Source organism: Triticum urartu, chromosome 7A (assembly GCF_056163025.1).
Source record: "Triticum urartu cultivar PI428250 chromosome 7A, HENAU_Tu73, whole genome shotgun sequence".
Classification (NCBI taxonomy): domain Eukaryota; kingdom Viridiplantae; phylum Streptophyta; class Magnoliopsida; order Poales; family Poaceae; genus Triticum; species Triticum urartu.
Window position 1 is genome coordinate 152,926,553 of NC_141879.1, and position 24,877 is coordinate 152,951,429.

The 24,877-nt window shown below is 43.6% G+C and overlaps 1 long non-coding RNA gene across 3 annotated transcripts; it reads right to left on the bottom strand.

The window, feature by feature from the left end:
• Window positions 1-279: 279 nt before the first annotated feature.
• LOC125525456 (uncharacterized) lies at window positions 280-4,037 on the bottom strand. 3 transcript variants are annotated; one of them, XR_007291302.2, is made up of 4 exons: window positions 3,516-4,031; window positions 3,221-3,276; window positions 1,765-1,858; window positions 280-1,658 (listed from the first exon to the last, which is right to left on the bottom strand). It is a non-coding gene; the product is annotated as an uncharacterized LOC125525456 (long non-coding RNA). The 3 variants fall into 3 exon arrangements; XR_007291303.2 differs by having other exon boundaries at window positions 292-1,658; window positions 1,765-2,772; window positions 3,516-4,037; XR_007291301.2 differs by having other exon boundaries at window positions 314-1,658; window positions 1,765-3,276; window positions 3,516-4,037.
• Between the last annotated feature and the right edge of the window lie 20,840 nt (window positions 4,038-24,877).

Consider the following 24,877-nt stretch of genomic DNA (forward strand, 5'->3'; position numbering starts at 1 on the left):
CAAGCAAAAGTTCAACCGAGGCGGCCTTTTTCTAACGTAACGAATATGTGCTTTGCTTATCCTCAGTATCTCTTTGGAGTATAGGCATATGTAAAACTCGAATGTTGCAAAAGATGCTGTCAATAACTTATTACTACTAAGAATGATCGATGCAGTTAACCCAATTTGGAATATAACTACAAGTCGGATTCCGATTGTCTGTGAGAGGAAAAAATGAGAGATGGGTGTAGATGCATGTCATTCATTCAGATGTACATCGAGAAAGTTAGCACGTAGTCCAACATGATGGGAATCTCCATGACATGTTCGTAGATAAAACTAGATCGACATGGCCTACATACATCCTTATTCTTTGTTTGCAAATGCGAGCGTAAAGGACTAATCAATGTGAACAATAATCAATAGCTACAAAGGGCATGCCTGGGCTGATTCCTAATTTATAATCACTTTATTGGAGGAGAGATAAGTAGAGAGGCATAATTGGTCATTTTACTACTTGTTATCACTTTAGGACATACTCTTTTTTTAATGAAAAGCTTTATTGATTCTTTGTCATGTATCGTGTTCAAGGGACCAATCTTTGCGCCTAACTAATGATCGTCGCGTTGCCAATCGAAATTCCAGTTGGAGCCACTCAAAAGAGTAAGCCGATCACGAATAGCAGCAATCTTTACGGGAGTCAAACGACAGCCAAGAAAAGAAGATTCATGTAAAGAAAGAATATTACCGGCCGGAAGCATCCGCGCGAAAGTGCCGCCCTTCCGAATCACGCGTTAGTTTTGCAGTGTGCGTCGATTCGCTGGATCGATCGGCTGCCTACGGCGAACATATTTATTTTGGTTTGACCTGAGCGAGCCGCTTTATTACCCTTTTATACACACTAGTTGATACCCGTGCGTTGCCACGAAGCAAAAGAACACGCATATTGCAATTGATTGCTTTATGTGTTCATTCGTCAAGCACAACATATGTATGGCAAAAGAACATACATAATTATGTGCTCATTCCTCAAGGGCAACATATGTCGATTCAAAAAAAAGTGTCCTCAGCATTTATCACCTCTCAGCATTTAGACCCTCGCCACTGCCACCATTGAAATCATACAAACCTATAACACCCCAAATCGAAAACCCCTCTCTGAGCGGGGTGGCACAGCCACCCAAGTGGTTGTTGGCGGCGTCCAGTCCCCATGTGGTGAATGCATGCACGCCTCACCATGACAACAACAACAACTACTGTAAAGTTTTCTTAATATCTTCTTTCTTAACATCAGACTTTCTAGGCAGTATCTTCGCTCAATATAGCATTTTCTTGCATGAATTCTGAAACTGGTCGAGTTTTGAAAGTCTTTCTGAATTCAATGGACGGAAGGGCCAAAATAAGCAAAACTCTAGGCAGGGTAGAATGCACAGATATATTACATTTTTTAGTAGTTTCTAAGACGTAGCATGTATTGCTGCAATGCTCGTTGCCAAATCAGATGGAATTGCTCCCAGTTGAACGTTCGAACAAAGAGCGCGCACGTGTTATAGATGACACATGCCATTCCCTCGTACTATTATGTGTGCACCACGTAGTTAGAAATGTGGATGTATTCTTTTGACCCCTCCCTCTCAGCCACCATGTACATCATTTCTCTAGCGCTATCCCGATCCCACCTGCACAAAGGATATAAAAATACTTCTAATTTGTGCATTCCATTATTTGGGTAAAGGCCATCAATTGTGTACAGTGTACATACCAACAACAGGTTAACCTACATACCTTAGAGATTTTGTTTTCTATAGCAAAATCTACTTCAGATTTGTCCCATTCCAGATAGAAGCTAGTTCAACGGCAATATATCTGCAATGGCATGCTACATGAGAAAAGTTAGATAGTCGTTGACTTGGTGCTTCACATGAAAGTTCTTGAAACAGACTTTCATCTCGCTTTACAAATAAAGCGCAAACTACCGAATGAATACAAGGTGGTAAAGAAATCCTGTTACAATTAAAACCTTTCAAAAAAACATTCGAGCGAGTAACGGGAACGCTACCAACTCAAAGTCAAGCACCCGGTTTCACATGAATAATTCTTGATATTAACATATTAATACTGAATTTCATGTTGCAATTTCGAAACCTACTTAGTTTGGCATCTATTATCTGCCTTTGGGTTATCAAGGAAGGAAAATATTATATTCGTTATTTTAGGTTTCTTCTGGATTACTCTGGCCTACATCAATGGTGATATTTAGTTGCAGGAGCTAGCTATTACTTCATATCAGATGAGCTAGCAAAATGTGTTATGCTTCTTGGCAGTGGTTATGGTTTTAGATATATGTAGGTACCCTGTACCGTAATTTTTTTTATTTTGTAAATCACCATGAGTAAATCAGGTGGAAGAAAATTAAATATTTTGAAAGCACAGAGACACAAGCAGAAGAACACAAAAGGAGCTAAGAAAACTTTGTTACCATTCCCATCACCCATAAAAGTGATCTAAAACCTTCTCATGTAATACAGAATGTGGATAGCCTGTGCATAGCTACCAGTTGCAACCAATATATATTTCATCATGTGCCTTTGCTTTAAAACATCTGGTTGGCTAAATTCAACAGTATGGGCAGGAGAATGATGATATTTGGTCATAGGCATCATCTTTATGCATGCATGATGTTAACGACGAATGTGCTCCACCAAGGTTATGACTCCGATCTTATTTTATAGCAACTTTTCCTAGTTGAAGTTAATGTCCCCATTGATTTCCCCGCTGGAAATTCTTCGAATCCTGCACTCGTAACACGACCAATGAAAACAAGCATGACGAAGCATTGCCACACGCACTGCTATTAAATGCGAAGGAATTAACCTCGGTTTGAAAAAAACTAAAATTACAGAATAGCTTAAGGATGGGGGTTGTGCAACAATAGTCGGTTATTCTAGTAGACGGAGAAAAGATCACTGTTTCAGTAACACGATTATATTTAGAAGATCCAATCATCAGTTCTTACAACACAACTTTGATAGCCAAAATATTAGTTTGCATAAGACAGTATAAGAGCAATTACATCAAGTTCCTTTAGAAAGATGCCCCATAGACTTGTATCTTCTTAGTGATGCATCCACGTATCACACACCCGAGTCAGTATTCAGATTACAGTGAGCATACATATTCAGAATTTTATAAGATCTCCAAGATGAGATAAGATGACGTTCAAGTACCCAGAACTGCTTACCTCGAGCCATGTCCTCCATCCAGTCCGAGCTGACGAGGTCGTACGCAGGTCGTAATCTGAACGCACCCTTATCAGAACCAACCAGATCAAGCGAATAAACCCAACACATAACATTATTAAACATAGCAATTACGTACAACATTCGTGGCAAGTTACAATCATCACTTTTATATTGCTCTAGATCGCAATAAGCAAACCTTGATTTCTGATGGTGGGGGAGACGAAGCTAGAGCGAGGAATCATGGACGACGAATGAAGGGACTTGACGAGGTGGCGGCTCTATATATGCACGTACCTTGCTCCGGTGCTCCTCCTCCACTGCTGCGCCTTGCCGCTCCCGTTCCTGCCTCCCCGCGCCTTTCCACGCGTCATAACTTCAACCTCTGATCCATATCCAATGCGATGACGCTCGCCGGGGACAAGGCGCCCTCGCTGTGGTGCTGGATCTTCTCCTAGTCATCTCTTTTCCATGGCCGATGCAAGCAACAGGACAGGATGCATTCCCTCATCATTCTAGATACATAAGGAGCGTGACGGTGGATCGTGAGGCGGCTATGAGGGCGGCGAGCACAGGCGGCGGCGGATCGTGAGGCGGCTATGAAGGCGGCGACCACAGGCGGCGGCGATTTTTTCTGGGGAAGGAGACTCAATCGGAAGAGAGGAGGTTGAGGACAGATGGGTCGTGGGTGCGTGTGTTCCAATCTTTTAGCCTTCTTTTCTGTTTTTGAGCGGGGACGGGAGAAAGGTGGGTTGGTTTTCTGAGTTTAGTCGTGCGTGCATGCGTACGTGGGTGCGCTGATTTTTTCTTTTGCGTACGGACGGGGATAAGATCAAACGATACAACAGAATCGATGCTAGCGATAGGAGGGGAGGTTGAACCATCACGATATTCGATCCCTTTTAATAGTAGAGATCTGTGTGGCAACGACATGACGGCAGCAAAGGGAAAGGTCGCACGGCGCTTGGCGTGCGCGCTGGCTCCTCGGAGGCGAACGAGCTCTGGAGTTGGCCAGTGGTTAGGCCGGGAGATATTGTTCGGCTGGCAGAAGGAATACTTTCTTTGTTTGCGTTTAGAAAAGGAATACTTTTTTACGTTAGATGGACTAACCGCTTTCAGCAAAGCCGGTTTCATACTTTCATCTGTTCCAAGTCCATCGAAATGAAACAAAAGTCAGGGGTCCAGCGCATGAATGTTCACATACGAGGCATGGGAATCCACGCCATCACCGTGCTACTACGTCTCTCGCTACTAAACTACAAAGTAATATCAATCCTAAGTCATAACATACCTGATACATTTTATATTTTAAAACTAGATGTGTAAAAGTGGCCGCGAAAGGTTAGGCAGTTTAGGTGAAGTTCTTGTACCACTTTGTAAATTTTACTCTCACGGTTATTTATCTTGCCGCCTTAATTTGTCACCCTTTCCGTCACTTTCAAGTACGAAAAACCATGTCTGATTCGTAGAAATAGTAGAGGAGAAATGGGAAGATAATTGTTTGTTTTGCAGCACTATTAATCCATTTGGTTTAGAAAAAATAGAGGAAAAAAGTGAAGGAAATATTTAATTGACCACACTTTTAAAGAAGAAATGTAGAAATTTGTATCGTGCCTCCTTAATGTTCAAAAATCTAAAAGTGAAGGAAATACTTCCAAATTTGTGTAGCTTGCCCTAAATTTGTGACCCTTTAGGTATTTTTAATGTACAAAACAATACACCAATTTTAGGTTATGTGCATTTCACCTTCCAAGGATTCAAGGGAGTTGTATTTATCATTTGTCTAAAAAATTGACCTTCAAAATAAAGGATGGATATGCATGTATCGAATGTTTTTATAATGCAAATGTAAACCCGTTCTGTATCTCCCCGCAAAAAAGAAAAAAAAGGAAAACTAGTTCTGTATGGATTGTAATTTTTTTTAACTATAAACGAGAATATATATATATATATATATATATATATAATGTTACTATTTATCACCCAGGGTGCAAAATAAGTTATTCTTCATCTGAGGTAATCTTACGGTCGCTTTCTAAATAAATTACGTTTAGAATATAAATAGTTACATGCATATTGATTCAATATGTAAAATTTTGTATAAAAAACAAAAATGTAGGTTATAAGACCAGAAAAATCACATTTTATGTATGTTTTACACTATGTTTTTATATTCGTAATTTTACGTAACATAAAATATTTTTTACGGCGAGTACATATTTTCTTACGTTCTCTTTTTATGTATGAAATAAGACATAGTTTACGAAACGTAAAAATACGGTGCATTGATGTCAAAATAGAGAGGGGGTGAAGAATAACTATACCTCAACTAGGGTGACGAATAGCATATATATGCATTGATATCAATCTACGGTAATTATGTCTTATTTCATACATATTGAATCAAAATAGAGAATCTAACAAGATCATTACAATCCATTTTTTCAGGATCATTATAATTAGCAGAACCTAACAAACAAGAATAGCAACAACCATCAGGCAACATATTACAGATCATTTTTTTTGTCCTAACAACATCTAGACACAAAGTGACCAGTCTATCATTAATTGCTGCATGTGTAATGTGTTGATATGTGAAGTAGCGCCTCCCCTTTCCCATTGTGTTTAGTCATCACACTACCCAATTTATAGAATCTTCAAATCCTCCACATATATCATGCATCTAAATTTATAGTGTGGCAATAATTTTTATTTTACTAGATAAAGCATGACACATCAATTAAACAATATTGAAATTGTGTGCCTATTATTATCAGTATGCCACCTAACTCAAGCTTGCAAATACATTGTGCAATTTTAACTTTCTATATTCTTTTTTTAAATAGCTATGTGACATATATTTATCTAGGTCCTTTTGGTGATTTATTTTATGTGGATTATTTCCATAGCTTGTTTAAATATTCCATTTGACTTATTTCCATTTCCAAAAGTGTTTATTTTTACTTCCATTTCAAAGTAGGATTGCATGTAATTTTTCTTTTCTTTTAGTAACCCAACAATTATATAAGGGTGGTGGTGGGTAATTAAAATGAACTTCTACAATATTGGGCTTGAGGATAAACTTTGCACGTCTTTGTGCGCCAGGAGTAGGGCACCGGATGGCAAACGTACCGTTTGGAAGGCATTGTGGAGGTGCCCTACTCCACCTAAGGTACGCATCTTCGGTTGGCAGATTACGACCAACTCATTGGCTACGATGGAGAATAAGCATAAGAGAACCTTGGAAAAAAATAGGATGTGTGTGTCCTATGTGGCATTGAGCGGAGGACACCTTCCACACCGTTTGCAGGTGCCCCATGGTGTGTGCTCTCTAGGAGGCCATGCGGGAGTCATGGCCACTCCCGGACCTGGCGACGGTCACGAACACCGGCAAAGAATGGCTACTTCACCTCCTAGATAACTGCACCGAGTTGCAGTGACTGGTCATCCTCATGACCTTTTAGAGAGCATGGCATTGTAGGAACAAGGCCACACATCACAAGCCGACACCACCTATCGAGAGTTTGCGGAGGTCCCTGAGCAGCTACATCGAGTCCCTACTATGCATCAAGCAGCATCCACAAGGAGATTTGGTGAAAGGCAAGATGGTGGTTCATAGTATACCGCATGTGGTCAAGCAAACAGTAGCATCACCAAAAGGTACACCAGCTGACACAATTTGGGAGAAAACCTCCTACGGGATGGGCAAAGTGAAACGTGGGTGGATCTTATGTCCATAGCGAAAATACAGGGGGTGCAGGCATGGTACTAAGGGATGACACAAGGGCCATCATCTTCTCTTATGGTCGCTTCCTTCAATCATGTCGCTCCCCGATGGAGGCGGAAATGGCAACGTGTCTCGACGGCACGTCCCTGGTGGTGCAACGAATGGAGAAGCCCCTTGCCATTGAGATGGATTTCAAGGTGGGAGTGGATGCCCTGATGGATAGTAGCGTCAACAGATCCTCACAGGCGAGCTGGGTGGAGGAGACGAAGAGGGTCCTGCATGGCATCCGGAGACCGATACGTCTCCAACGTATCTATAATTTTTATTGTTTCATGTTGTTATATTATCGGATGTTTTACAATCATTTTATAGTCATTTTATATCATTTTTGGTACTAACCTATTGACATAGTGCCAAATGTCAGTTGCTATTTTTTGCATGTTTTTTACATCGCAGGAAATCAATACCAAATGGAGTCCAAACGCAGTGAAATTTTTTGTGGATTTTTTTGGACCAGAAGACATCCAATGGGCCGGAGAAGCACCTTGGGGGTGCTCCAAGGGGAGCGCAACCCACAAGGGCGCGCCTGGGCCTCCCAGGGGCACCCTGGTGGGTTGTGCCCACCTCAGTTGCCTCACGAACCGCCTCTTTACTTTATAAATACCCCAATATTCCAGAAACCCTAGGAGAGTCAACGGAAATCAATTCCAGCCGTCGCAAGTTCCAGAACTACCAGATCCAATCTAGACACCATCACGGAAGGGTTCATCATGTCCATTGGTGCCTCTCTGATGATGCGTGAGTAGTTCTTTGTAGACCTACGGGTCCGTAGCTAGTAGCTAGATGGCTTCCTCTCTCTCATTTGATTCTCAATACAATGATCTCTTGGAGATCCATATGTGTAACTCTTTTTGCGGTGTGTTTATTGGGATCCGATGAACTTTGAGTTTATGATCAGATCTATCTTTTTGTCCATGAAAATTATTTGAGTCTTATTTGATCTCTTATATGCATGATTGCTTATAGCCTTGTATTTCTTCTCCGATATTTGGGTTTTGTTTGGCCAACTTGATCTATTTATCTTGCAATGGGAAGAGGTGCTTCGTGATGGGTTCGATCTTACGGTGCTTGATCCCAGAGACAGAAGGGGAACCGACACGTATGTATCATTGCTATTAAGGATAACAAGATGGGGTCTATTTATACATAAATAGATCTTGTCTATGTCATGTCATCATTCTTATTGCATTAATCCGTTTCTCCATGAACTTAATACACTAGATGCATGCTGGATAGCGGTCGATGTGTGGAGTAATAGTAGTAGATGCAGGCAGAAGTTGGTCTACTAATCTTGAACGTGATGCCTATATAATGATCATTGTCTTGATATCGTCATGATTATTTGAAGTTCTATCAATTGCCCAACAGTAAATTGTTCACCCACCATTTGCTATTTTTCTCGATAGAAGCCACTAGTGAAAACTACGGCCCCCGGGTCTCTTCTTTAATATATTTTCCTTTGCGATCTATTTTTCTTTGCTTTTATTTTCAGATCTATTAAACCAAAAATACAAAAATACCTTGTTGCACTTTATTTTATTTCGCGTTCGATCTATCAATTTATTACAACTCTCTCACATCCGTTTGCCAATTTCTGGCGTCGTTACCCGAAAGGGATTGACAACTCCTTTAATACGTCGGGTTGCGAGTATTTGTTATTTGTGTGTAGGTGATGTTTACGTGGTGTTGCTTTGTTATCCTACTGGTTCGATAACCTTGGTCTCATCACTGAGGGAAATACCTATCATCTTTGTGCTGCATCATCCCTTCCTCTTTGGGGAAATACCGACGTAGTTCTAGTAGACATCAAAAGGAATTTCTGGCGGCGTTGCCGGGGAGACATCATCAACATCTACCGGGTTCCTAATCACAAATCCCATCTCCTTGCAATTTACATTATTTGCCATTTGCCTCTCGTTTTCCTCTCCCCCACTTTACAAAAATTTGCCGTTCTATTCGCCCTCTTTTTTGTTCGCCGTTTTCTTGCCGGATTTGTTTTGTGTGCAATCTTGTTTGCTACTTTTGCCATTATGGATAGTTCTTCCTCTGTTGCGTACACTCACGAAAACGAGGTTCTCAACTTTAAACAAGGGGGAGGGGAGAATTTAAAAGATGCTTGGTATAGGATTTGCAATGCTCATAATAGATCTATCCGTAAGCAATCTACATTGTTCTTCTTCGTTGTTTTTATGTGGGCATCACCACTTGGTAGTAGATTCGTCATTGATATGGTTACCGATGGAAATTTCTTGATGTGCCCCTCTCTTGATGCTTTTAGTGCTATGGGAAGTTTAGTAGGCTCACTGACGGTGTCCTGAACTAGGGGGTACTCACCACGTCGTCTCCCGACCAAGTGGATTGGGCCGAAGACCCCCATGGCGGTTCATATTGGGTCAGTTCGGGCAACCCATGCGGCATACAGGGGATATTCCACAAGACTTGGCGCCCAAGATAAGGACTCTCCTAAACCCTAGGCCTCCGGTGCATTATATAAACCGAGACCAGGCTAGTCAATAGATGATCTGATATTCATTAGAACAATCTCATGGTAGACACATGTACTCTGTACTACACCCCATATGAATACAGTCAAAAGCAGGACGTAGGGTATTATCTCTTCGAGAGAGCTTGAACCTGGCTAAAATCATGTGTCCGTGTTACCATCGCTCCAGGACGCCTAGCTTAGGACCCCTACTACGAGATATGCCGGATTTAACACCGACATTGGTGCTTTCATTGAGAGCCTGCTAGGCGATCGCCACAGATCGGTTGGAAGATTAGGTGATATTTTTTCAGTTAGATCTATTTCATGCAAATTATCCTTTCTATAGATTACTGCTACTGTTGTGTTCTGGTTTATTCGCAGAACGATTTAAGTCTCGCTATAGAACGAGATTCGAGGGAATATTTTAATGGCGTACGAGACATGGACGATGTCAAAACGTGTATTACGTGCGAGAGTTGTCGGGACCACCGCTGCTTCACGATCTTGCAGCCGTACACAATACGGCAGCAAGTCCGGCCTCCCATAATCATGCCACCCAAGAAGTCTTTTTTCCTCCCTCTTTTAATCAAGTATCAAGGCTGCGGCTAGCTTTGTATTGCTTGACACTTCGGAAACTTTTTTCACGGCGCAGGCATCATCGGGCCGCTGACATCATCATCCCGTGGACTCTATCCATCTCAAAATTGTTCATCGTGTTTTGATGGGATATCGACTAATGGCACAGTCTTATATGTACCTTTTCTTTATGAATCATTACCGTTGCCCAGCATAACTGTTTGAAGATAGGTCAGAAGAAAGGCCATACAATGTTTCGTACATGGCCGCGGATGATCTGCAAAATTCAGCAATAGATTGGGGACCTTGGTAAAATCCATCAGGGCGCGTCTGTAAAGCAGCAACAAACTCGAATCATGTCTAGTGATCAGTCCCGAGGCCCCATCCGGAAATAAAGGCACATGAGGGGATAATTCCCATGCAAGTCCCGTAACCAAGCTAGCAAAGTAAAAGCGCAAGCATGGATATACTAGCAAGGAAAGTACTGCTTCTGCTAAATTGGGCGCGTTTGCCATACCTAAGTGATAGATATTCTGCCTTTTTGTTTGGTTTTACTAATCCGTCTTGAATTACTTATTCAATATTCTTTTTCTCTCTGATCTTTGTTGAGACCACGCTATGGTCTGGTTAGCCCCGGCTCGACGACCTCCCAACGACACACGCGCAACAGTGCATACATGATGTGGTGGCAGGTCCCGAACGACCATGTTGAGAAGAGGACCTCCGAGCACACATCAGGGAGATTGCTTTGTGTTCTCCTCCTTTTTTCCCAGCTCCTAGTCGCTGGTCCTCTACTACTTTTTTGTTGACAAGTACATAGACCTGCAATCCAATTGACTACTAATTTTGTAGCACGGCATCTCAGATTTGATAAGTGGATTCTAGTAATTTAAGTAATACTACTCCATCTAAAAGATCAAAACCAATCTAGTCTTGGTACTAGTTGGTATTTGTTCTGTACAAATTGCTTCCTTTTCTTGCTCCGCAGACTGCACATCGTCGGAGATCATGAGCGGCTGTGTTTCAGTCAAGCACGTGCATGCAACATCAAGCTGGAGCAGCAGACATGGGCTTAATTCGGATCGCTTGGCGGCATACAGGAAGACCCAATCCTTCTTTGTTTTCTTTGTTATTCAATTAAGGTTGTCTTTGCTTTTTGCTAATCACAGTCTTTCTTGCACTTCTCACTTGCTAGCGCCCGTACTAGTAATATTATTAGGGCATGTACAATGGTTGATAAGATAGTCTTATCTTAAGTTTTGCATGTAATTTAGAGATGACAAAGAAAAATGTCTACAATGGGTCATCTCTTAGCCCTATCTTCAATAACTAGCACTTCCTAAAAATGTGGTGAGACATATTGTGCTAAGAGATCATCTCTTGTCTTATCTTAAATAAGAGAAGACAAGCCTTCTCTTATGAGTTCTCTCTCCTCCACCTCATCATTTATCCTACGTGGCACCCTAAGATAGCATCATTGTACATGCCCTTAGATGTAAATCTATGAACGCCCACATGTGTCTTTTCAGATTGCTACAACAAATAAATCAGGTACTATTAATCCTAATAATTTTTGCTTGCTTGAGTTTATTTTTCCCGAGGAATTATTACTCTAATTTTTTCCATCATGTATACACAGACCTGTCAAATGATGGCCGCATTAACGATGGTTGCGTGATGGTTCGATCAGTTTTTCGTCTGCAACTCGGTGAACGCCGCATCGGGGACTCGGACTGCCCTGCGAATTCAGGCTTTGACGCCGACGCCCCGCATCGACATTGGCTTCGACGTCAAGTCACATCTCTTTAAAAAAAATTATTTTGCGTAAATTAATTATGCATGATTTTTTAATATATTTATATTTTTTAGACTGCACTATTTTACATGTCTAGGTAATCGACTTCGACTACATCACGCGGTCACTTTGGCAAGCCGACGTCGTCGTCCCAATTGGCATAAATTGGCTCGCGTGATCACCTGATCGAATTGCCATACCGACATGTTCTGTTCCCTTGGGGACTTCGGCATCGCTGAGAGAGCTCTACCTCATCGAGTGTTTGACACATGGGCCATATTTCTTTTATTACTCACTTTGCATAAATTATTAATTATGCAGCGAATTATTATTTTTTAATTACTATTATCTCCGGCTTGCACTATTTTATGTGCATAGATAAATGATCTGGGTTGGGCAGCACTGTCGCCTCGGCGTACCGACGTACCACGTCACCTCGGCTGGACCGGAGCTTTGTTGTCACTTTGTTAACCCACATCGGGGACTTCGACGTCATACTGGCGGTCTGCTCCGTCGCCTCAGTCGAACTGGGGGTTCCACCTCGCCACATTAGTCGTGCTATGTCGCTACTTCGGAGTGCCGATATCTTCGCTCCGCCACCTCGGGACCGGCTTGGGAGCTGGGACCTTGTCCCGCCGTAAGCTCAGGCCGTGCATCGGTTTTGCTTGGGAAATCTTTTCCGACCCACAGTTCGGCATCTTTCCTGCCAAGATCCATCTCGGCCTTATCAAAACCATAAGTCTCGCAGTGCAACGTCGGACACCTTTTTGGCAACATCAACAGGGGGCTGTAACTAGAGCCGACCCCATCAAAAGCCAAGGTAATTCATGGAGTCCTTGGCAAAGCGTTCTCGGACATTGCTTTATATGCATCGGTTTCGAATTGTGTCTTTGGTCAATAGTTGGATTGCCGGGCTCCTGTGCTTGACTCCTACATTCCGCTTTGTTTGACTAGGTGTGCAAAGGGAGAACCATTGTGATTGTGCTTCCGGCTCGCATGGTTAAGCGCCTTAGTGGAGAAAGCTGAAAATTGACTGTCACAATAAGCGTAAACTGGTCAGCGATCCGATGACTGTGTCAAGCTATAGATCGATAGAGGTTACCCCGTGTTAAATGATGGGCCTTCGTTAAAATTGGTTGAAGTGTTAATGGATAGACCTTGGTCGGCGCCGAACACTAACTGGGGGCTCGTAACGAGCCTCCCCAATTTAAGCTCCTATGACCAAGTGAAAGTTGTAAAGCCTTCATATCTGATTGCCTTGTTTCCGCTAACACAACCGCCTCCGGGCACTGAGACGTCAGCTAAGGGTTGTATGGTTAGTACGGAAACACCCTGCATAGCATCTACAAAGGGGTAGAAGCCGACGATGGGCCACTTTCAGATTATAAACGGTCACAACGAAGTCAAAATGAACATATATCATCGGCGTCTGTTTTCAATATACGAGTGATGTCTTCCATAATTATCATTATAAAGCCATAAATATGCATCAATTTGACTTAAGATTTTGGCCAAGCTGGGTTGCCTGGCTCCTGTGGTTACCCCTACGTTCCCGATCGTTCGGCTAGGCGGTAAAGGGAGCACCACTGTGATTGTTACTACCGGGTCATCCGAGTTAGTACCTCAGACTGGGTGAAGCCGAAAGCTAGCCATCTTAAAGGATATAATTGTTCGGCAACGACGGAAGTGAAAATTTAGGTTCACTAAAGACCACAGACTTCGAGAACTTTCCTCGAACTAAATCCTCAATATTTTCCTCCCACATTGATTGGAGTTGAGGTTTCATGATCATGGCCGGCATGACAATCCAAAGAAAGGAACCCATAGCGGGACTATTTTCTTTGGAAGATGTTTCTTACATTACAAAATAATATAACATATCTCTCCGTGTACCTTTGTTTATAAAACCGCATGGACGGATGATACGTCTCCAATGTATCTATAATTTTTTATTGTTCCATGCTGTTTTATTATCAATCTTGGATGTTTTATAATCATTTTATAGTCATTTTATATCATTTTTTGGTACTAACCTATTGACATAGTGCCCAGTGCTAGTTCCTATTTTTTCCATGTTTTTCCATTGCAGGAAATCAATATCAAACGGAGTCCAAATGGCACGAAACTTTACGATGATTTTTTATGGGCCAAAAGGAAGCAGATGGGCCCTGGTTGCACCTGGGGGGTGCCCCTAGGGGGTCACAACCCACCAGGGCGCGTTAGGAGGCCCTGGCGCGCCCCGGTGGGTTGTGCCCACCTCGGGTGCCCCCGGACTGCCTCTTTGCTCTATAAATACCCAAATATTCCCAAAACCATAGGGGAGTCAACGAAATATTTATCCACCCGCCGCAGAGTCCAAAAACACCAGATCCAATCTAAACACCATCACAGAGGGGTTCACCACTTCCATTGGTGCCTCTCCGATGATGCGTGAGTAGTTCTTTGTAGATCTTTGGGTCCGTAGTTAGTAGCTAGATGGCTTCATCTCTCTCTCTCTTGATCCTCACTACAATGGTCTCTTGGAGATCCATATGATGTAACTCTTTTGCGGTGTGTTTGTTGGGATCGATGAACTTCGAGTTTATGGTCAGATCTATGTTTTATATCCATGAAAGTATTTGAGTTTCTTTGATCTCTTTTATACATGATCTCTTATAGCCTCGTATTTCTTCTCCGATATTTGGGTTTTGTCTGGCCAACTCGATCTATTTATCTTGCAACGGGATGAGGTGCCCGGTAGTGGGTTCGATCTTACGGTGCTTGATCCCAGTGACAGAAAGGGAACCGACACGTATGTATCATTGCTACTAAGGATAAAAAGACGAGATCTATATCTACCGCCATATAAATAAACTAATCTTGTCTACATCATGTCATCGTTCTTATTGCATTACTCTGTTTTCCATGAACTTAATACACTAGATGCATGCTGGATAGCGGTCGATGTGTGGAGTAATAGTAGTAGATGCAGGCAGGAGTTGGTCTACTAATCTTGGACGTGATGCCTATGTAATGATCATTGCCTGAATATCGTCATAATCATTTGAAGTTCTATCAATTTCCCAACAGTAATTTGTTTACCCACCGTTTGCTATTTTTCTTGAGAGAATCCACTAGTGAAACCTACGGCCCCGAGGTCTTATTTCTCATATATTTGCCTTGCGATCTACTTTTCCTTGCATTTTTATTCAGATCTATTAAACCAAAAATCCAAAAATACTTTGCTGCACTTTATTTTATTTGCGATCTATTTATCCAATCTATTACAACTTTCTCCCGTCAACACACAATTTCTGGCACCGTACCCCGAAAGGGATTGACAACCCCTTTAACACGTCGGGTTGTGAGGTGTTGTTATTTGTGTGCAGGGGTTGTTTACGTTGTGTTGCTTGGTTCTTCTACTGGTTCAATAACCTTGGTTTCATAACTGAGGGAAATACCTACCGCCGCTGTGCTGCATCATCCCTCCCTCTCCGGGGAAATACCGACGTAGTTCCAGCTGCCATCAAGGATAATTTCTGGCGCCGTTGCCAGGGAAGATCTTCATCATAACCAGGTTCCTAATCATAAATCTCATCTCCTTGAAATTTACATTATTCTCCATTTTCCTCTCGTTTTCCTCTCCCCCACTTCACAAAAATTTGCCATTTTATTCGCCTCTCCTTTTCCGTTCGCCGTTTTCTTGCCGGATCTGTTTTTGAGTGCAATCTTGTTGTGTGGTCATCATGACTCAAGAGAACACCAAGTTATGTGATTTCTCAAATACCAAAAACAATGATTTTATTGGCACTCCGCTTGCTCCTCCCGCCACTAGTGCGGAGACTTGTGATACTAATACCGCTTTGCTAAATCTTGTTAGGAAAAACCAATTTTCAGTACTCCTAATGAGGATGCCGCATCCCATCTTAATACCTTCATGGAATTATGCGATATGTGATACGTCTCTGTCGTATCTATAATTTTGATTGTTCCATGCCAATATTCTACAACTTTCAAATACTTTTGGCAACTTTTTATACTATTTTTGGGACTAACATATTGATCCAGTGCCCAGTGCCAGTTCCTGTTTGTTGCATGTTTTTTGCTTCGCGGAATATCCATATCAAACGGAGTCCAAACGGGATAAACACTGATGGAGATTTTTTTGGAATATATATGATTTTTGGGAAGAAAAATCCACGCGAGACGGTGCTCGAGGTGGCCACGAGGCAGGGGGGCGCGCCCCTGACCCTCGTGGGCCACCCGTAAGGCGGTTGATGCCCTTCTTTCTCTGCAAGAAAGCTAATATCTGGATAGAGATCGTGTTAAAATTTCATCCCAATTGGAGTTACGGATCTCCGGGAATATAAGAAATGGTGAAAGGGAAGAATTTGAGAATGCAGAAACAGAGAGGGACACAAAGACAGATCCAATCTCGGAGGGACTCTCGCCCCTCCCGTGCCATGGAGGCCATGGTCCAGAGGGGAAACCCTTCTCCCATCTAGGGAGGAGGTCAAGGAAGAAGAAGAAGGAGGGGGGCTCTCTCCCCCTCGCTTCCGGTGGCACCGGAGTGCCACCGGGGGCCATCATCATCACCGCGATCTACACCAATGATAACCCACAAGTATAGGGGATCGCAACAGCTTTCGAGGGTAGAGTATTCAACCCAAATTTATTGATTCGACACAAGGGGAGCCAAAGAATATTCTCAAGTATTAGCAGATGAGTTGTTAATTCAACCACACCTGGAAACTTAGTATATGCAGCAAAGTGTTTAGTAGCAAAGTAATATGTGTTGGGGATCGTAGCAGAAATTTTAAATTTTCTACGCATCACCAAGATCAATCTATGGAATAATCTAGCAACGATGGGAAGGGGAGTGCATCTACATACCCTTGTAGATCGCTAAGCGGAAGCGTTGCAAGAACGCGGATGAAGGAGTCGTACTCGTAGCGGTTCAGATCGCGGTTGATTCCGATCTAAGCGCCGAACCACGGCGCCTCCGCGTTCAACACACGTGCAGCCCAGTGACGTCTCCTATGCCTTGATACAGCAAGGGGAAAAGGAGAGGTTGGGGAAGACTCCGTCCAGCAGCAGCACGACGGCGTGGTGGTGGTGGAGGAGCGCGGAACTCCAGCAGGGCTTCGCCAAGCACTACGAGAGACGAGGAGGGAGAGAGGTAGGGCTGCGCCAAGAGGGAGATGATCTCGTGTGTGTTGCAGCCCCCAATACCTCAAGTATATATAGGGGAAGGGGAGGGGCTGCGCCCCCATCTTGGGATCCCTCCCTAGGGGTGGCAGCAGCCCCAAAACCCATCTAGGGTTGCGGCCAAGGGGGGAGAGAGAGGAGGCGCACCTAGGGTGGGCCTTAAGGCCCATCTGCCCTAGGGTTTGCCCCTTCCCCTCTAGGAGGCGCCTTGGGCCTTGGTGGGAGGCGCCCCAGCCCACCTAGGGGCTGGTCCCTTCCCACTATTGGCCCATGTAGGCCTCCGGGGCTGGTGGCCCCTCCCGGTGGACCCCCGGACCCCTTCGGTGGTCCCGGTACACTACCGGTGATGCCCGGAACACTTCCGGTGGCCAAAACCATACTTCCTATATATCAATCTTTACCTCCGGACCATTCCAGAACTCCTCGTGACGTCCGGGATCTCATCCGGGACTCCGAACAACATTCGGTAACCGCGTATATACTTTCCCTATAACCCTAGCGTCATCGAACCTTAAGTGTGTAGACCCTACGGGTTCGGGAGTCATGCAGACATGGCCGAGACAACTCTCCGGTCAATAACCAACAGCGGGATCTGGATACCCATGTTGGCTCACACATGCTCCACGATGATCTCATCAGATGAACCACGATGCCAAGGATTTAATCAATCCCGTATACAATTCCCTTTGTCTAGCGGTATAGTACTTGCCCGAGATTCGATCGTGAGTATCCCAATACCTTGTTCAATCTCGTTACCGGCAAGTCTCTTTACTCTTTCCATAACACATCATCCCGTGATCAAATCCTTGGTCACATTGTGCACATTATGATGATGTCCTACCGATTGGGCCCAGAGATACCTCTCCGTTTACACGGAGTGACAAATCCCAGTCTCGTTTCGTGCCAACCCAACAGACACTTTCGGAGATACCTGTAGTGTACCTTTATAGCCACGCAGTTACGTTGTGACGTTTGGCACGCCCAAAGCACTCCTACGGTATCCGGGAGTTGCACAATCTCATGGTCTAAGGAAATGATACTTGACATTAGAAAAGCTTTAGCATACGAACTACACAATCTTGTGCTAGGCTTAGGATTGGGTCTTGTCCATCACATCATTCTCCTAATGATGTGATCCCGTTATCAACGACATCCAATGTCCATGGTTAGGAAACCGTAACCATCTATTGATCAACGAGCTAGTCAACTAGAGGCTTACTAGGGACATGGTGTTGTCTATGTATCCACACATGTATCTGAGTTTCCTATCAATACAATTCTAGCATGGATAATAAACGATTATCATGAACAAATGAAATATAATAATAATAACTAATTTATTATTGCCTCTAGGGCATATTTCCAACAGTCTCCCACTTGCACTAGAGTCAATAATCTAGTTCACATCGCCATGTGATTAACACTCACAGGTCACATCGCTAGGTGACCAACATCCAAAGAGTTTACTAGAGTCACTAATCTAGTTCACATCACTATGTGATTAATACTCAATGAGTTCTGGGTTTGATCATGTTATGCTTGTGAGAGAGGTTGTAGTCAACGGGTCTTGCCATATTCAGATCCCTATGTATTTCGCAAAACTTTATGTCATATCGTAGATGCTACTACCACGTTCCACTTGGAGCTATTCCAAATTGTTGCTCCATTATACGTATCCGGTATCTCTAATCAGAGCTATCCGGATAGGTGTTAAGCTTGCATCGACGTAACTCTTTACGTCGAACTCTTTATCACTTCCATAACCGAGAAACATTTCCTTATTCCTCTAAGGATAATTCTGACCGCCATCTGGTGATCCAATCCTAGATCACCTTTGTACCCTCTTGCCAGTCATGTGGCAAGGCACACATCTGGTGCGGTACTCAGCATGGCATACCGTATAGAGCCTATGACAAAAGCATAGGGGACAGCCTTCGTCCTTCCTCTTTCTTCTGCCGTGGTCAATCTTCGAGTCTTACTCAACTTCACACCTTACAACTCAGGTAAGAACCCCTTCTTTGACTGATCTATTTCGAACTCCTTCAAAAACATGTCAAGGTGTGTGTTCTTTGAAAGTGTCATCAGGCGTCTTGATCTATCTCTATAGATCTTGATGCCCAATATGTAAGCAGCTTTACCCAGGTCTTCCTTTGAAAAACACCCTTCAAACAACCGTTTATGCTTTCCAAAAATTCTACATTATTTCGGATCAACAATATGTCATCCACATATACTTATCAGAAATGTTGTAGTGCTCCCACTCACTTTCTTGTAAATACAAGTTTCTAACAAACATTGTATAAACCTAAAAGCTTTGATCACTCCATCAAAGCATATATTCTGATTCCGAGATGCTTGCTCTAGTCCATAGAAGGATTGCTAGAGCCAGCATACCTTTTAGCATCTTTAGGATCAACAAAACCTTTTATTGCATCACATACAACTTTTTCTTATGAAAACTCGTTTTGACATCCATCTGTCAGATGCTAACATGATTTCGACGGACTTAAGCATCGCTACGAGTGAGAAATTCTCATCGTAGTCAACTCCTTGAGCTTGTGAAAAGACTCTTTCCCATAAGTCGAGCTTCATAGACCGCCCACGTCCGTCTTCTTCTTAAAGATCCATTTATCTCAATGGCTTGCCGATCATCGGGCAAGTCCACCAAAGTCCATACTTTGTTCTGATACATGGATCCTATCTCAGATTTCATGGCTTCTAACCATTTGTCGGAATACGGGCCCACCATCACTTCTCCATAGCTCGTAGGTTCATTGTTGTCTAACAACATGATATCTAAGACAGGATTACCGTACCACTCAGGAGTAGTACATATCCTTGTCGACCTACGAGGTTCGATAGCAACTTGATCCGAAGCTTCATGATCACTATCATTAACTTCCTATTCAACAAACGTAGGCTCCACAGAAAACATCTTTCTATGTTGCATCACTCTCTGGTTGAAGTAAAGGTTCGACAACCTCATCAAGTTCTATCTTCCTCCCACTCAATTCTTTCGAGAGAAACTCCTTCTCGAGAAAGGACCCGTTTTAGCGACAAACAATTTGCCCTCGGATCTGAGATAGAAGGTATACCCAACTGTCACCTTTGGGTATCCTATGAAGATGTGTTTGTCCGCTTCGGGTTCGAGCTTCTCCGGCTGAAGCCTTAAGCATCGCAGCCCCAAACATTAAGAAACGACAACTTTGGTTTCTTGCCAAACCAATGTTCATACGGCGTCGTCTCAACAGACTTATATGGTGTCCTATCTAAAGTGAATGCAGCTGTCTCTAATGCATAACCTCAAAATAATAGCGGTAGATCGGTAAGAGACATCATAGATCGCACCATATTTCATAAGGTTCGATTACGACGTCCGGACACACCATTACCCTATGGTGTTCCAGGTGGCTTCAACTGTGAAACAATTCCACAATGTCTTAAGTGTTTGCCAAACTCATAACTCAGAAATCTCATTGATCAGATCATAGGAATTTGATCTTCTTGTTATGATGATTCTTAACTTCACTCTGAAATCACTTGAACTTTTCAAACGTTTCAGACTTGTGCTTCATTAAGTAAATATACCTATATCTACTCAAATCGTCAGTGGAGATGAGAAAATAGCGATATCCACCGCACGCTTCAATTCTCATTGGATCACACGCATCAGCATGTATGATTTCCAACAAGTCACTTGCCCGTTTCATTGTACCTGAAAACGGGGTCTTAGTCATCCTGCCCATGAGGCATGGCTCGCATGTGTCAAGCGATTCAAAATCAAGTGACTCCAAACATCCATCAACATGGAGTTTCTTCATGCATCTTACGCCAATATGACCTAAGCGGCAGTGCCACAAGAAAGTGGTACTATCATTATTAACTCTACATCTTTTGGCGTGAACATGTGTATTACCATGACCGATATTCAATGAACCATCCAGATAGGGTGCATGACCATGAAAGGTATTATTCATGTAATCAGAATAACCATTATTCCCTAACTTAAATGAATAACCGTATTGCAATGAACATGATCTAATCATATTCATGCTCAACGTAGACACCTGATAACATTTATCTAGGTTCAATACTAATCCCGAAGGCAGATGGAGTGTGTGATGGTGATCTCATCAACTTTGGCAACACTTCCAACACACATCGTCACCTCTCCCTTAGCCAGTCTCCGTTTAGTCCGTAGCTTTTGCTTCAAGTCACCAATAATAGCAACTGAACCGGTATCCAATACCCAGGTGCTACCAGGAGTACTAGTGAGGTACACATTAATAGCACGTATATACTTTGTTGAAGTTGCCAGCCTTCTTATCTACCATGCATTTGGGGCAATTCCACTACTAGTGACCGTTCCCCTTACAATAGAAGCACTTAGTCTCGGGTTTGGGTTCAACCTTGGATTCCTTCACTGGAGCGGCAACTGGTTTGCCATCCATGAAGTTTCCCTTCTAGCCCTTGCCCTTCTTAAAACCAGTGGTCTTATTAAACCATCAACACTTGATGCTCCTTCTTGATTTCTACCTTTTGCGGTCTTAAGCACCGCGAACAGCTCCGGGATCAACTCCATCCCTTGCATGCCATAGTTCATCACGAAGATCTAATAGCTTAGTGATAGTGGCTAGAGAACTCTATCAATCACTATCTTATCTAGAAGTTTAACTCCCACTTGATTTAAGTGATTGTAGCACCCAGACATTCTGAGCACATGCTCACTAGCTGAGCTATTCTCCTCCATCTTGTTGGCAAAAGAACTTGTCAGAGGTCTCACACCTCTCAACACGGGCATGAGCCTGAAATCCCAATTTCAGCTCTTGGAACATCTCGTATGTTCTATGGCGTTCAAAACGTCATTGGAATCCCGATTCTAAGCCGTAAAGTATGCTGCACTAAACTATCAAGTAGTCATTAGGATGTGTCTGTCAGGTGTTCACAACATCCATAGACGACGTTGTAGGGGTTTGCACATCGAGCGGTGCATCAAAGACGTAAGCCTTCTGTGTAGCAGTGAGGACACTCCTTGGACTACGGACCTAGTCCGCATCATTGCTTACAATATCTTTCAACTTAATCTTTCTCTACGAACGTATTGAAACAGGGAGCTAGAACGTGAGCTATTTATCTACAACATATTTGCAAAGACAATTTAGACTATGTTCAAGATAATTGAGTTCATCTAATCAAATTATTTAATGAACTCCCACTCAGATAGACATCCCTCTAGTCATCTAAGTGAAACATGATCCGAATCGACTAGGCCGTGTCCGATCATCACGTGAGACGGACTAGTCATCAACGGTGAACATCTCATGTTGATCGTATCTTCTATACGACTCATGTTCGACCTTTCGGTCTTCCGTGTTCCGAGGCCATGTCTGTACATGCTAGGCTCATCAAGTCAACCTAAGTGTTTCGCATGTGTCCCGAGGCCATGTATGTACATCCTAGGCTCGTCAACACCCGTTGTATTCGAACGTTAGAATCTATCACACCCGATCATCACGTGGTGCTTCGAAACAACGAACCTTCGCAACGGTGCACAGTTAGGGGGAACACTTTTCTTGAAATTTTAGTGAGGGATCATCTTATTTAAGCTACCGTCGTTCTAAGCAAATAAGATGTAAAACATGATAAACATCACATGCAATCAAATAGTGACATGATATGGCCAATATCATTTTGCTCCTTTTGATCTCCATCTTCGGGGCTCCATGATCATCTTTGTCACCAGCATGACACCATGATCTCCATCATCGTGTCTTCTTGAAGTTGTCTCATCATCTATTACTTCTACTACTATGGCTAACGCTTTAGCAATAAAGTAAAGTAATTACATGACATTTATGTTGACACGTAGGTCATAAATAAATTACGACAACTCCTATGGCTCCTGCCGGTTGTCATACTCATCGACATGCAAGTCGTGATTCCTATTACAAGAACATGATCAATCTCATACATCACATATATCATTCATCACATCCTTTTGGCCATATCACATCACAAGGCATATGCTGGAAAAACAAGTTAGACGTCCTCTAATTGTTGTTGCAAGTTTTTACGTGGCTGCTATAGGTTTCTAGCAAGAACGTTTCTTACCTACGCCAAAACCACAACGTGATATGCCAATTTCTATTTACCCTTCATAAGGACCCTTTTCATCGAATCCGATTCGACTAAAGTGGGAGAGACAGACACCCACTAGCCACCTTATGCAACTAGTGCATGTCAGTCCGTGGAACCAGTCTCACGTAAGCGTACGTGTTAGGTCGGTCCGGGCCGCTTCATCCCACGATGCCGCCGAATCAAGATAAGACTAGTAACGTCAAGTAAATTGACAATATCGACGCCCAAAACTGCTTTGTGTTCTACTCGTGCATAGAAACTACGCATAGACCTAGCTCATGATGCCACTGTTGGGGATCGTAGCAGAAATTTAAAATTTTCTACGCATCACCAAGATCAATCTATGGAGTAATCTAGCAACAAGGGGAAGGGGAGTGCATCTACATACCCTTGTAGATCGCTAAGTGGAAGGGGAGTGCATCTACATACCCTTGAAGGAGTCGTACTCGTAGCGATTCAGATCGCGGTTGATTCCGATCTAAGCGCCGAACCACGGCGCCTTCGCGTTCAACACACGTGCAGCCCGGTGACGTCTCCTACGCCTTGATCCAGCAAGGGGAGAAGGAGAGGTTGGGGAAGACTCTGTCCAGCAGCAACACAACGGCGTGGTGGTGGTGGAGGAGCGCGGAACTCCAGCAGGGCTTCGCCAAGCACTACGAGAGACGAGGAGGGAGAGAGGTAGGGCTGCGCCAAGAGGGAGATGATCTCGTGTGTGTTGCAGCCCCCAATACCTCAAGTATATATAGGGGAAGGGGAGGGGCTGCACCCCCATCTAGGGTTCCCTCCCTAGGGGTGGCAGCAGCCCCAAAACCCATCTAGGGTTGCGGCCAAGGGGGGAGAGAGAGGAGGCGCACCTAGGGTGGGCCTTAAGGCCCATCTGCCCTAGGGTTTGCCCCTTCCCCTCTAGGAGGCGCCTTGGGCCTTGGTGGGAGGCACCCCAGCCCACCTAGGGGTTGGTCCCTTCCCACTATTGGCCCATGTAGGCCTCCGGGGCTGGTGGCCCCTCCCGGTGGACCCCCGGACCCCTCCGGTGGTCCCGGTACACTACCGGTGATGCCCGGAACACTTCCGGTGGCCAAAACCATACTTCCTATATGTCAATCTTTACCTCCGGACCATTCCGGAACTCCTCGTGACGTCCGAGATCTCATCCGGGACTCCGAACAACATTTGGTAACCGCGTATATACTTTCCCTATAACCCTAGCGTCATCGAACCTTAAGTGTGTAGACCCTACGGGTTCGGGAGTCATGCAGACATGGACGAGACAACTCTCCGATCAATAACCAACAGCGGGATCTGGATACCCATGTTGGCTCACACATGCTCCACGATGATCTCATCGGATGAACCACGATGTCAAGGATTTAATCAATCCCGTATACAATTCCCTTTGTCTAGCGGTATAGTACTTGCCCGAGATTCGGTCGTCGATATCCCGATACCTTGTTCAATCTCATTACTGGCAAGTCTCTTTACTCGTTCCGTAACACATCATCCCGTGATCAACTCCTTGGTCACATTGTGCACATTATGATGATGTCCTACCGAGTGGGCCCAGAGATACCTCTCCGTTTACACGGAGTGACAAATCCCAGTCTCGATTCGTGCCAACCCAACAAACACTTTCGGAGATACCTGTAGTGTACCTTTATAGCCACCCAGTTACGTTGTGACATTTGGCACACCCA